The following is a 14,873-nucleotide window of genomic DNA, read 5'->3' as shown; positions in this document are numbered from 1 at the left end:
CTTCTGTTCTTTCAGCTTGAAAAATGCAGAGGGTGTTTGTCCCTTTTGGCTTTCTAACTCCAGGCTTTGCACATTTCATTATAAAACTTTATCTTCTTGAACTGCTCTTTGAAATTTTCTGTTCAACTCTTGTACCTCCTCATTTCTTCCATTTGCTTGAGCATCTCTATGCTGGAGAGCAAGTTTCAGAGTCTCTGCTGAGATCCATTTTGGTCTTTTCCTTCTTTCTTGTCTTCTTAATCATCTTTTGCTTTCTTCCTGTATGATGTTCTTGATGTCATCCCACAACTCTTCTGCTCTTCAGTCTTTAGTGTCTAATGCATCAAATCTGTTCTTGAAATGATCTCTAACATCAGGTTGGATGTGTTGAAGGTCATAGTTTAGCTCTCGTGGACTTGTTTTCATTTTCTTCAGCTTCAACTTGCATTTGAGGAGTTGATGGTTTCTGGTCTTGTTTTGCCTAATGATATAGAATTTTCCACTATCTCTTCCCACAGATGTAGTTTTGATTTCTGTGTTTTCCATCTGGTGAGGTTCATGTGTATGATGGTGGTAGTGGTTATGTGCCGTGGAGTCGGTTCCAACTCATAGCAACTTTGTACAGGGTTTCCAAGGCTGTAAAACTTTATGGGAGCAGAAAGCCTCATCTTTCACCTGTGGAACAGCTGGTAGTTTTGAACTGCTGACCTTGCAGTTCGCAGCCCAATTCGTAACCACTATGCTACCAGAGCTCCTTTTAGTCATGTTTTCAGTTGTGTTTAAAAAATTGCAACAAAGAAGTCTTTGGTCTTGTAAAATTCTATCATGCGATCTCCAGCATCATTTCTATCACCAAGGCCATATTTTCCAAATGCTGATCCTTCTTTTTTGTTCCCAATATCGGCCTTCCAATCACCAGTAATGATCAAGACATCTTGATTGCATGTTTGATCAATTTCAGATTGAAGAAGTTGGTAGAATACTTCAAATTCATCATCACTGGCTTTAGTGGTTGGTATGTAAATTTGAATTATAGTGGTATTATCTTGTCTTCCTTACAGGTATATGGATATAATCCTACCACAGACAGCGCTGTACTTCATGATTGATCTTGAAATGTTCTTTTTGATGATGAATGTTATGCCATTTCTCTTCAATTTGTCATTCCCGGGATAGTAACCCATGTGATTATCAGATTAAACATGACCATTACCAGTCCATTTCAGTTCACTAATGCCTAGGACATCAATCTTTATGCATTTCATTTCCATTTTGACAAGTTCCAATTTTCCTAGATTCATACTTCATACAAATTCCATATTCCGATTATCAATGGGTGCTTGCAGCTGTTTCTCCTTGTTTTGAGTTGTGCCCCATCAGCAAATGAAGGTCCTGAAAGCTTCACTCCATTCACATCATCATGGTCAACTCAATTTTGAAAAAGACCAGTCATATTTTGAGTGCCTTCCAACCTGAGGATCTTATCTTCCAGCACTATATCTGACAATACTCTGGGGATAATCCTGTTCCAGTTTTCGATATTTGGTTCTTTCTGACAGTGGCTAAACATTCAGAAGTAGTACACCTCTCCTTCTCCTAGTATGTCTTCATCTGGAAGCTCAGCTGAACCCTGTCTACTGTGGCATGATACCAATGGCATAGCTTCCAGCATTACAGCAACAGCACAACAAACTGACAACGAGTGGTGGCAAATCCCCTATACAGGGTCGCTGTGAGTTGGAACTGACCTGACAATTGTTAGTGAAATTCATAGCAGAAGCATCTCGTACCAAGTTCTCCTTCTGCCACTAATCTCAGCAAAGGGAATAAATTCAGATAGAAATGCATTTCCTTTTGTTGGAAATCATGCCAACTGTACCGCATTTTGAAGGCACACGTGACCACCTTTGGTTTGGTGCTAATTCCTTTTCTTCCCCTCCATGAAACACAGGGAGAGCTACATCTGGTTCTCTTCCAGAAGTCATATTGAAACTGGGTAAGCAGGTCTATACTTACAGATACCTCAGAACAAGACCCATTGTTACTGTTGTAAGTGCCGTAAAATCAGTTCCGACTCATTGTTGTTGTTAGGTTCCATTGAGTCGGTACCAACTCATGGTGACCCTAGGCACAATAGAAAAAAACATTGCCCAGTCCTGGGCCAACCTCACAATCGTTGCCAAGCTTGAACCCAATGATGTTGCCACTTTGCCAACCCATCTTGTTGGGAGTCTACCTCTTTTTCTCTAACCCTCCACCTTACCAAACATGATGTCCCTCTCTAGTGACTTGTCCCTCCTGACAGACCCTATGCATAGTGACCCTATGTACAGCAGATCCTGGGACAACCTCACTATTGTTGCCAAGCTTGAGTCCATCGATGTTGCTACCTGGCCAATCCATCTCACTGGAGGTCTTCCTCTCTTTCTCTGACCCTCCACCCTACCAAACATGATATCCTTCTCTAGCAACTTGTCCCTCCTGACAATATGTCTGAAGTATGAGAGACGAAGTTTGGCCATCCTGGCCTCCAAGGAGCACTCTGGCTGTACTTTTTCCAACACAAATCTGTTTGTTCTTTTGGCAGTCCATGGTACTTTCAATATTCTCCTCCAACACCGTAACTCAAAAGCATCAGTTCCTCTACAGTCTTCCTTATTCACTGTCCAGCTTTCACATGCGTATGAGGTTATTGAAAATACCATGGCTTGGGTCAGGTGCACCTTAGTGCTCAAGCTGACATCTTTGCTCTTCAACACTTTAAAAAGTTCTTGTGCAGCAGATTTGCCTAATGCAATGCATCATTTGATTTCTTGACTGCTGCTTCCATGAGTGTTGATAGTTGATCCAAGAAGAATGAAGTCCTTGACAACTTCAATCTTTTCTCCGTTGCTAAGAATGTTGTTTATTGGTCCAGTGGTGAGAATTTTTGTTTTCTTGACATTGAGATGCAATCCATAACGAAGGCTGTGCTCTTTGATTTTCATCAGTAACTATTTTAAGTCCTCTTCACTTTCAGCAAGCAAGGTTGTATCATCTGCATATCGCAGGTTGTTACTAAGTCTTCCTCCAATCCTGATGCCACATTTTTCTTCCTATAACCCAGCTTCTTGGATTATTTGCTCAGCATACAGGTTGAATAAGTATGGTAAAAGAATACACGCTTGTGGCACACCTTTCTTAATTTTAAACCATTCAGTGTTCCGTGTTCTGTTCGAACCTCTTAGTCCATGTACAGATTCCTCATGAGTACAATTAAGTGTTAACTTATTAACTATTCCACAATTAAGTGGAATACTCATACTTTGCAATGTTGTCCATAGCTTATCATGATTCACACAATCAAAAGCCTTTGCGTAGTCAATAAAGCACAGGTAAACATCCTTCTGGTATTCTCTGCTTTCAGCCAAGATCCATCGGACATGTTGCTTAATGCAATGTTGTTTGATATCTTGACTGCTGCTTCCATGAGTGTTGATGGTTGATCCAAGAAAAATGAAGCCTTTGACAACCTCAATCTTTTCTCCATTTATATGGATGTTGTTTATTGGTCCAGTGGTGAGGATTTTTCCAACTCATAAAGACCCTGTGTAGGGTTTCCAAGCATCAGCTGGTAGGTTTGAACTGCCGACTTTGGGGTTCACAGTCCAGTGCTGATCGTCCAGAACATGAATGAGTAGCAACAACTGAGGAGGCAGAAATCATTTGTCCATATAAATTCGAAAGAACACCGTGGAAGAACTGACGTTTGCCAAGCTTTTGAGTAATAGCTACATGGAGTAAAGCATAGCAAATATGTGGGTTACTAAACTGTTGTTGTTGTGAAGTGCCATCAAGTTGGTTACAACCCATAGCGACCTTGTATAGGGTTTCCAAAGAGCGGCTGGTGAGCTTGAACTGCTGATCTTGCAGTCCAGAGCATTAACCCACAGCGCCACACCATGACTCTGGAATACTAAATATGAAGCTGCTCACCAGAGGAAGGTCCACTGTTAGAATCCACCAGTCGCGTCTCAGGAAAGAGATGTGGCAGTCTGCTTCCGTAAAGATTTACAGCCTTGGAAACCCCATGTGGTCAGCGCTACTCGGTCCTACAGGGTCATTATGAACCAGAACCAACTCCAAGGCACTGGAGTTTTAGAAGTAGGGAGCATTTTGTGTAGGGCCTGTGGACTTGTCATTTCTTATCCAGCCACTAGAGGGAACTATAACACGTGTTGGGCTGGTCTTTAGAAGAAAGTTGGTTTTGTTTGGAAGTTTGGGTGGGTTTTTTTTCTTATCACACCAGGTGTCCAGCAAAGTCTTTAAAGCGTCCCCTTTGTGGGGACTTAGCTAGATCTGAGGGTTTCTAATGGTAGGCTGTATGATAGAATGACAGAATTTCCCCCAAAATCTGACCTCAACACTCTCCCTCCCCCCAATGCTCCCTCCCAGTAAGAAGGTCAGGGACCCCACAAACCAAGCAGCCTTCTCTGTTCTTTGCAGAGACCCCCTTCTTACCAGCCACCCCATCCCTGACAAGCTCTCTAATTTTCCAGGGTCACCTTCTTGAGAGACTCTCTGCTCAGATCTACCTAACTGTTCCACTAAGATTTGCATCCACCACTCCTCTGTCAGCTTGTTGTACTGTGGTGGTTATTGAAAATACCCAAGCCATGGTATTTTCAACAGCATCATATGCATGTGAAAGCTGGAAAGTGAATAAGGAAGACAGTAGAAGAATTGATGCATTTGAGTTATGGTGTTGGAGGAGAATATTAAAAGTACCATGGGCTGCCAAAAGGACAAACAAATCTGTGTTGGAAGAAGTACAGCTAGAATGTTCCTTAGAAGCCAGGATGGCCAGACTTCATCTCTCATACTTCAAACACATTATCAGGAGGAACCAGTTCCTGGAGAAGGACATCTTGCTTGGTAAAGTGGAAGACCCCCAACAAGATAGATTGGCACAGTGGCAGCAGCAATGGGCTCAAATGTAGCAAGGATTGTGAGTTGGCCCAGGACCAGGCAGTATTTCATTCTGTTGTGCATGATGTCACTATGAGTCAGTACCAACTCGATGGCACCAAACAACAACAACAAAAGATTTATATTTTGTATTGTAACCATGTGAAGGAGCTCTGGTAGTATAGTGGTTACAAGTTGGGCTTCTAACTTCAAAGTCTGCAGTTCGAAACTACCAGCAGTTTTGCAGGAGATAAATGAGGCTTATCTGCTCCCATAAAGATTTACAGCCTCAGAAATCCTATACAGGGTTGCTATAAGTAAGCATCGATTCCATGGCACACCACCACCACCACCACTGTAACCATGTGTGTTGTTTTAATTTTCTTAAAAGTGTCCAATAATTTATTTAAATTTTTCTTGTTGAGAATATGCACAGAGAAACTCAACAATTCATCATTTTCGGCATGTATAATTCAGTCACAGTGTTTACGTTTTTGGAATCCTACCACCATTTTCACCTGCCTTTTGACTTGTTCCTCCCAACTAACATCAACTCACAGCCCTCTAAAGTTCCTATACAATTTCTTAATGGCACCATAGGACAAGCACTCGACCTCGGGGTAAGCAGTTCAAACTCACCAGCCTCTCCTTAGAAACTCTATATAGGGTTGCTATGAGTTGGAATCCACTTGACAGCACTTAACAACAATTTCTTACTAGTAAGAAAGTTGGACCAATAAACAACTTCATGATAAATGAAGAAAAGATTGAAGTTATCAAAGGTTTCATTTTATTTGTATCCACAATCAATGCTCATGGAAACAGCAGTGAAAAAAATCAAATTATGTATTGCAAATCTGCTGCAAAAGATCTCTTTAAAGTGTTAAAGAACAAAGATGTCACTTTGAGGATTAAGGTGCACCTGACCCAAGCCATGGTATTTTCAATAGCCTCATATGCATGAGAAAGTTGGACAATGAATAAGGACGATTGAAGTGTGTTGGGGACTGCAATCACTGAGATGCTGAGGCCCTGTGTCATGGATGAAAATCCAACATGAAGGCCCCACTCAGGATTGCTAGCCATGGACCCTGAGGGCCAAGGAAGTGTCCTCCTGAAGTCCCAGGTTCATAGGCTTTTACAAACTCACTGTATAATTTTCTTTGGTCTTATTATTCATTATATGCTTCTAACTCCAGTAATTGTAGCTTCTGAGAAAATGGTTTCTTATGTGCCTCTCTTAATGTCTCCAGTGTGTTGGCAGTGTGTAGGGTCCTGGGAACAAATCTCTCTGAGGAACAAACTCTGGCCACCTGGCAAGCATGTCCAAACTGTTCTTTATCAAATTATTCAGTTATGTTTGATATTAACTTAATACATGAGCCCTGGATACCCATGGACAAATATTAAAACAAAAACCTCTTCTAAAGTTGAGGCCATAAAAATTCCAAAGGCAGGTTTGCTGGGATTCCACAAACAGGCTCTGGAGACAATCTGCCCAAGGAATTCACTCAAAGTAGATTGGCGAATTCTGGAGTATTGTTCAAGGAATAATAGTGACAACCTCCTCAAATTGTCCCCAGGTGTAATCCATTAACCTAGAGGTCCTTCTTCCTCCTGAAAGCCTAAGCCAGGTAGCTGAAACAGCTTGACTCTCTTCAGACATTTTAAATCCTTTTTCACCTTTTCCCAGTAGAGATTAAGTGCTATAGGTATATTAATTAGCCTTGAAAAACCTGGAGTCACTGCCTTAGGATTTGAGCTAAAAAAGTAATTTATAACAATTTGCTTGAATTTTTGGAAAATTAAGAATGTTAGATTATTAAGATAATTTGTGATGTATATTTTAGAATTTGTTCCTGTAAATCATTGTGTCCTGTTTTGAACGATTAATCACATTTCATTTCTGTACCCTGACTTGATAATCACCTTCTTCCTTTGGGTAAAATGCTTTCCTGAAATAAAAGGCGAATGCAGATGGAATCCTGAGTGCATTACTGCCTGCAGGGCCATGATGCCTGCAATCCAGGGTCTGCCTGCCAGTTTTGCATCCACTCTGGTTTCGGGGTGTCTCTTTGTTTGTCTCGTCACGTCTTTGTGTATATTCTTTCTCTATCTCTTTCGCCACAAGATCTCCCTACTTCATGAACCAAACTTCCCTGTCGAGGCTGGTCCCCAACAGAAGTGGAATTGATGCATTTGAGTTATGATTTTATAGAGGAATGTTGAATACACTATGTTGTTGTTAAGTGCCATGGAGTCGGTTCTGACCTATAGCGACCCTGAACAGGGTTTCTGAGGCTGTAAATCCTTACAGGAGCAGAAAGTCTCATCTTTCTCCCACAGAGCAGCTGGTAGTTTTGAACTGCTGACCTTGCTGTTTGCAGCCTGATTCGTAACCACTATGCTACCAGAACTCCTTTGAATACACTATAGACTGCCTGAAAACCAAACAAATCTGTCTTGGAAGAAGTGCCGCCAGATTGCTCCTTAGAAGGACAGTGAGACTATCTCATGTACTTTGGACGACAGGTCAAAAGGATGCAGACCCCAGAGAAGGACACCATGTTTGGCACACTAATTGTTGTTGTTGTTGTTAAGAGCCATTAAGTTGGTTCCAACTCAAATCAACCATATGTAGGGTTTCCAAGGAGCAGCTGGTGAGCTTGACCAGCCAACCTTGCAGTTCAAAATCACTTGGGAGTTCAGTGCATTAACCCGCAGCGCTATACCAGAACCCCTCATACACTAGAGGGTCATTGAAAAAGAGGAAGACCTTCAGTTAGATGGACTGACACAGTGGTTGCAACTATGGCCCCAAACATAACAGTTGTGAGTACAGTTTTGTATATACGGTTGCTATGAGTCAGAATCAACTTAATGGCAACTGACAACAACAATAAAGTTGGTTTTAGTCTCTAATTTGTCTCAGATGTACCCCAAAGTCCAAAGGTCAGAGGACTTGAATTCGCCATGTCCTGTACCCACAGAAGCCAACTTCACATCTCTGTTGGCCAGTGCTTGGCCAATTGCCTCTTCAGACAGGGAATGTGTCTCCAGCCACTTTGTATCATTGGAGCCCCCAAACATCTTGATGGACGAAGAACAAATGAACCACTGGAATCGCTGTTCTGATTCCCTGGCAGAACTCTAACCATATTGCATTTGATGTTTAGACATGCTGGAATGATTCACACCATATCAAAGGGGCCATTGTTTTTCAATTCATTGCTGTCAAGTTGGCTGTGGTTCGAAAAGACCTTATGTAGAGGCCAGTAGCTAACAACCACCTTTGACAAGTCATTTACAAGTCCCCTTGATTTCCAAAACCCAAGACTTCTTCAGAGTGGCTGCGTACGTACGGCAGAAGCTGCTGCTCTGTGGAAAACTGAAATAGCTGCATCTCCTTCCAGGTTATTTCTGTTCCCCCCCACCCCACTTCCTGTGGAACTGCATGGCTCCATCTCAGTCCCAGAGGCACGTAATGTATGTCCCGCTGAACTGCCAATATTGCAGTCGATTTCCAAGGAAAATTGCCTCTATCCATCAAAGCAGCACTCCGAAGTGCATTAGCCAGGAAGACCCAGTGCCAGACTCTCTCGGGGGCCTTCCCAGAGGCAGGTAGAAAGAAAGGCCCCAGATTGTACAAAATAAAATTAGAGAAATGAGAAAACAGTAGGAATACCACCTCTTGCAGGCACTTGACCACCCTGGACCAAACCTGTGCCAGCCCAGATCTCAGAGCTCGGGTACAGGAGTCTTCCAGTCACCTCCGCCCAAGTGGAAATGGGTTGGGAGGACAGAGTGTGAGTTTGAAAGGCTGTTGACCATCACTGCTTGAGAGCCAGCCAAGTGGCCTGGGGTCCACGCACAAGGCCAGGGACTGAGGCTGCTGCAGAGAAGACCCCCAGGTCATTCCTCTCCCTTCTCTCACCCATCCATTTCAGATCTGCAAGAAGGGGTTCTCATTTCTGAGGAGAATCACTAAGCAAACATATCCCACAGAATCCACTCAGGAATTTGCACTGGAATGGCAGGTACTCAGTTGGAAGTGAGTGTCTGCTCATCAGACCCAATTCCTTGTTCTGTCCCTAACAGGATACTCTGACATCGGGTGAGAGGTTAGCACATCCGGCACTGAGTTAATGACTTTACAACATGCTTCTTCTCATTGAACCTCACAGTCAGCCAGAAGCTCTAATCTTTCCGACAGTCTAAACTGAAGTTCCTGACAATTGGCTTCTAAAATATCACCTATGGAGAATGATGCTGCTCTGACACACAGGATCACCAAGAGTTAGAATCAACGCCATAGCAATTGGCAGGGGTTTCGTTTCTCAAACTGAGGCTTAGAGAGACTGAGAAAAATGGTCAACATCCACCTTTACAGGGTGGTGAGAGAGGATGTGAACCCAGGCCCTCCTGAACCTTACCACTCCATGCTCTGGGGCTCCTCTCTGAGCTTATGTTTCCTTGTCTGTACAATGGAAAGAATTCAGTCACCAAATTTTCTGTAAGGATACTACAGATAGCATACACAAAGCATCTAGGAGCTGACACAGTTTTCATACCATTGTTGTTGTTAAGTGCCATGGAGTTGGTTTCAACTCATAACAACACTATATAGGGTTTCTTAGGAGTGGTCTGTAGATTTGAACCACAAGCCTTGTTGTTAGTAGTCCAGTGCTTACCTTACAGCGCCACAACAGGACTCTTTTCACACCATATGACTTTAAGAAGGGATTTATCTTTCCTTCTCATGCTAGAGTACTCAGTTACAACATAGTACAGGTAGTTCTCGTTATGGCCCCCAAAAATTAAGTATCAAAATCTTGGTCCCTAAATCTGTAAGCTAAAGATTGGTGTTTCGAGCCCACCAAGCAGCACTGAGAAAGAAAGGTTTGGTGATCTGTAAAAATTACAGCCTGGAAAACCGTATAGAGTCGTTCTACTCCATAGCATGCAAGGTTGCCTTCATTCAGAATCTTCTCTAGGGCAGAGGGTGCCTGTAAGTAGGGTCCTGTTGAGAAATAGGATTATTTGTGTTATGTTAATTAGGTCATATCTGAGTGGGGTGGGTTTAAAATCGAGTCATGTCTGAGTGGCAAAAAGAGCAGAGTGGGGTGGAGCACACTGACAGGATGCTTCCAGCAACTAACTTGCTGAACCATGAAGAATACCATGCATAGAGTGAGACCTCAGAACCCCAGGCAGGAGTTAAGGTTTTGAAGAGTCTGGTGAGTCCAGAAGCAGGGGAAGGGAGGAGGGAAGATGGTGCCAAAGCTTTACCCCTAACATCCTGGGGACGCTGGACAACACCCCAAACAGGGAACACAGCAAGCTGATCAATTGCACCCAACACGCATGTATAGAATACTCCTCCCAAGACCAGAACAATATGCATTATTCTCCAGTACACCTGGACACATTCCAGAAAGAAAAGAAAAAAAAAGGCTAGGACACAAAGAAGTCTCAACCAGCTTTAAAGGATTGAAATCATACAAAAAGCATCTTCTCTGACCATAATGATGTGAAGCTAGACATCAACAACAGAAGAAATAAGGGGAAAATAAATAAATGCATGGAAATTAAATAAATTATATAGTAACAAAAATCATTGGGTCATAGAAGAAATCAAAAGTAAAAATTCTAAATTCCTAGAATCACATAAAATTGAAGACTCAATACATCAAAACCTCCAACACAGAGGAAAAGGAACCTTCAGAGGGAATTACATAACAAAAATTGTCTATATTTTAAAAAGAAGAAAGATCCAAAATCATTAACTTAAACTGGCACCTTGAACAAACAGAGAAGGAAGAGCAAAAAGGCCAAAAGCTTGCCAGAAAAAGAAAGAATAAATATTAGGGAAAATTTTAACAAAACAGAGAAAAGTGAAAGAATAGAATCAATGAAAAGAAATTTGTTTGTTTATATATATATTAAGATCAATAAGCTAGGTAAACCACTGGCTAGGTTGACCAAAAAAAAAAAAAGAGAGAGAAATAACCAAATTAAGATGAAATTGGTAACAATACAACCAAGCCAACAGCAATAAAATGAGATCACAATGGATTAATAAGAAAAAATGTACTTACAAAAAAACTGAAAACCTAAATGAACTGGGCAAGTTCCTAGAAACTCACTGCCAGCCCAAATTAACAGAGACAGAGGTAGGAATTCGGAACAGACCCGTTACTAAAGACAAGATGGAAGATGCCATCAAAAACTACCAACAAAAAAATCAAGTCCAAGACTATATATCTGCACTGGTGAATTCGATCAAATATAAAGGAACATTGACCTAATCCTTCTCAAGTGTTCAAAAGCATAGATGAGAATGGAACACTACTGAATTCTTTCTATGAAGCCCACCTACACATCCCTGATACCTAAGCCAGGCAAAAACACCACACAAAAAAAGAGGATTACAAAGTGCTATCTATCCCTTATAAACACTGATGCAAAGTTTTTCAACAAAATTCTAGCCAACAAACGTCAGCAAACTATCAAATAAATTATACACCCTGGTCAGTGGTATTCATATCAGAATTTATAAGGGTGGTTCAACATTAGAAAACCAACCACATAAAGGCAACAAAGGAAAAGAACCATCATGACCTTATCAGTTGATGCAGAAACCAAACTACAAACCAAACTCACTGCCATTGTATTAATTCCAATTCATAACAACCCTTTGTAGAGTTTTCAAAAAGCATACAGCTTCATCATTTGTCCACAGAGCAAAAGTAATAGCAGTCCATTAGTAGCCCAATGCTTAACCCACTGCACCACCCGGGCTCCTTATAAACAGGCCTCTACGGTGAATAATAACACCAGGGTCTAATTAAAATTTAAAAATAAAATACACAAAAGACAAACAGCCCAATTACAAAATGGAAAAAGCATATGAACAGAGTCTTCAACAAAGAGGACATCCAAGCAGCCCACAAACATATGAAAAGATGCTCACGATCATTACTAACAATAACTATAGTGATATACCATCTTATCCCAGATCAAAGGACACTGATTTAAACATTTTAAAGATAACAATAACAGTAAAAATGAGGCAATTGAAACCCTTATTCATTGCTGGTAAGACTGAACCACTGTGGAATTAAGTAGGGCATTGGGATGGTTAATATATGTCAACCTGGTGAGGCTATCATTCTCCCTGGTTTGGCAGACAATGAACTGATTGCTCTTCCATAATGCAATATGATCACATCCATGATGATATGAGCTGCTCATAAGTTGATCTCTTGGGGAGAAACAGCTTTCAGCATATAAATGTTTTTGTTGTTAGGTGCCATCGAGTCAGAACCAACTCATAGCGACCCTATTCACAATAGAACGAACACTGCCTGGTCCTGTGCCAACCTGACAACTGTTGTTACATTTGAGCCCATTGATCCTGCCACTTTGCCAATCCATCTCGTTGAGGGTCTTCCACTTTTTCTCTGACCCTCCGCCTTACCAAACATGATATCCTTCTCCAGAGACTGATCCCTCCTGACAATATGTCTGAAGTATGAGAGATGATAAATAGATGTCTTAAAAATGCTCCCATTCCCTATGGATCCTGCATCTTACTCATCATCTGACCTCCAGTTTGTGGGACACGAACGAGGAGCTGCCATCCGACCTTCTAATTTGCTGTTTGTTGGACCAGCATGATGCCTGACCCACATCAGCCTCTACAAACTGTGTGAGCCATTTCCTTGAATAAAATCTATATATATTTACAAAGTCCTAGTGTAGCACTGTAGGATAAGCACTGGACTGCTAACCACAAGGTTAGCAGTTCAATCCCACCAGCTGTCCCTTGGAACTCCTATACAATGTTGTTGTTGCTATTAAGTACCAAGGAGTCGGTTCCAACTCATAGTGACCCTGCACAGGGTTTCCGAGGCTGTAAATCTTTACTGGAGTAGAAAGCCTCATCTTTCTCCCACGGAACCATTGACCTTGAGGTTGAGTTTCAAACTGCTGACCTTGAGGTTGGCAGCCCAACTCGTAACCACCATCACTATACTTTCCAAGAAATCTGAGGGTGGTCCAGAGCTAAGCTACAATGTTGCTCTGAGTCAAAACTGACTCAACAGCCTTAGTAACAACAGCAACAACAGATACATTTACACATACCAACATTCATCTGTTAGTTTGTTATACTGTGGTAGATTTTTGCTACGATGCTGGAAGCTATGATACAGGAATTTTTAACACAGCAGAGTCAACCATAATAGACAGATTTAAGCAGAGCTTCCAGACTAAGACTGAGTAGGAAGAGGAAGGGACAGACCACATCTGAATGGTTAGACACTGAAAACCTTATGGATAACAGTGGAGCATTGTAACACAGAGAGACAGAAATGAGCCCTTCAGACACTCAAAATACAACTGAGGAAGAGTTGCCTTCTCAAAGTACAGTAGACCTTAATGACAAAGATGGAGTTAAGCATTTAAGGTTTTAGGATCTTCATGTGCTAATGGGGCACAACTCAAAATGAAAAGAAACAGCTGCAAACATCCATTAATTGTAACATGGAACGTAATAAGTATGAATCCAGGAAATTTGGAAGTAGTCAAAACTTAAATGCAACTAATAAAGATTGATGTCTAATGCATTGTTGTTACCGTTGTTAGGTGCCATTGAGTCAGTACTGACTCATAGTGACCTAATGCACACCACTATGGAACACTGCCCGGTCCTGGGAAAACCTCATAATTGTTGCCACGCTTGAACCCACTGATGCTGCCACTTTGCCAGTTCATCTCGCTGAGGGTTTTACCTCCTTTTCTCTGATTCTCCATTCTACCAAAGATGATATCCTTCTCCAGTGACTGGTCACTCCTGAAAATATGTCCGAAGTATGAGAGACGAAGTTTGGCCATCCTGGTCTCCAAGGAGCATTCTAGCTGCACTTCTTCCAACACACATCTGTTTGTTCTTTTGGCAGCCCATGACACTTTCAATATTCTCCTCCAACACCATAACTCAGAAGCATCAATTCTTCTATGATCTTCCTTATTCACTGTCCAGCTTTCACATGCATATGAGGTTATTGAAAATACCATGACTTGGGTCAGGTGCACCTTAGTCCTCAAGTTGACATCTTTGTTCTTCAACACTTTAAAAAGGTCTTTTGCAGCAGACTTGCCTAATGCAATGTGTCGTTTGATTTCTTGACTGCTGCTTCCATGAGTGTTGATGGTAGATCTAAGAAGAATGAAGGGCTTGACAACTTCAGTCTTTTATCTGTTGATAAGAATGTTGTTGATTGGTCCAGTGGTGAGGATTTTTGTTTTCTTTACATTGAGATGCAATCCATACCGAAGACTGTGGTTTTGATCTTCATCGCTAAGTATTTTAAGTCCTCTTCACTTTCAGCAAGCAAGGTTGTATCATCTGTATATCACAGGTTGTTAATGAGTCTTCCTCCAATCCTGATGTCACATTTTTTTTTTCATAGAACCCAGTTTCTCAGATTATTTTCATACAGGTTGAATAAATGTGGTGAAAGTATACAATCCTGCTGCACACCTTTCTTAATTTTAAACCATTCAGTGTTCCCATGTTCTGTTCAAACAACTGCCTCTTGGTTCATTTACAGACTCTTCATGAGCACAATTAGTTGTTCCGGAATACTCATACTTCATAATGTTGTTCATAGCTTGTCATGATCCACACAATTGAAATCCTTTGCATAGTCAATAAAGCACAGGTAAACATCTTTCTGGTATTCTCTGCTTTCAGCCAAGATCCATCAGATGTTAGCAATGATATCCCTCATTCCGTGCCTTCTTCTGAATTTGGCTTGAACCTCTGAATCTCGCTTGAACTCTGGAAGTTCTCTGTTAATGTATGCTTGCAGCTGTTTCTGTATTATATTTAGTAAAACTATACTCGTATGCGATATCAAAGATATTGTCTGATGATTTCC

Source organism: Chrysochloris asiatica, unplaced genomic scaffold (genome assembly GCF_000296735.1).
Source record: "Chrysochloris asiatica unplaced genomic scaffold, ChrAsi1.0 scaffold00001, whole genome shotgun sequence".
Taxonomy (NCBI): Eukaryota; Metazoa; Chordata; class Mammalia; order Afrosoricida; family Chrysochloridae; genus Chrysochloris; species Chrysochloris asiatica.
Note: the sequence above shows the minus strand (reverse complement) of the source record.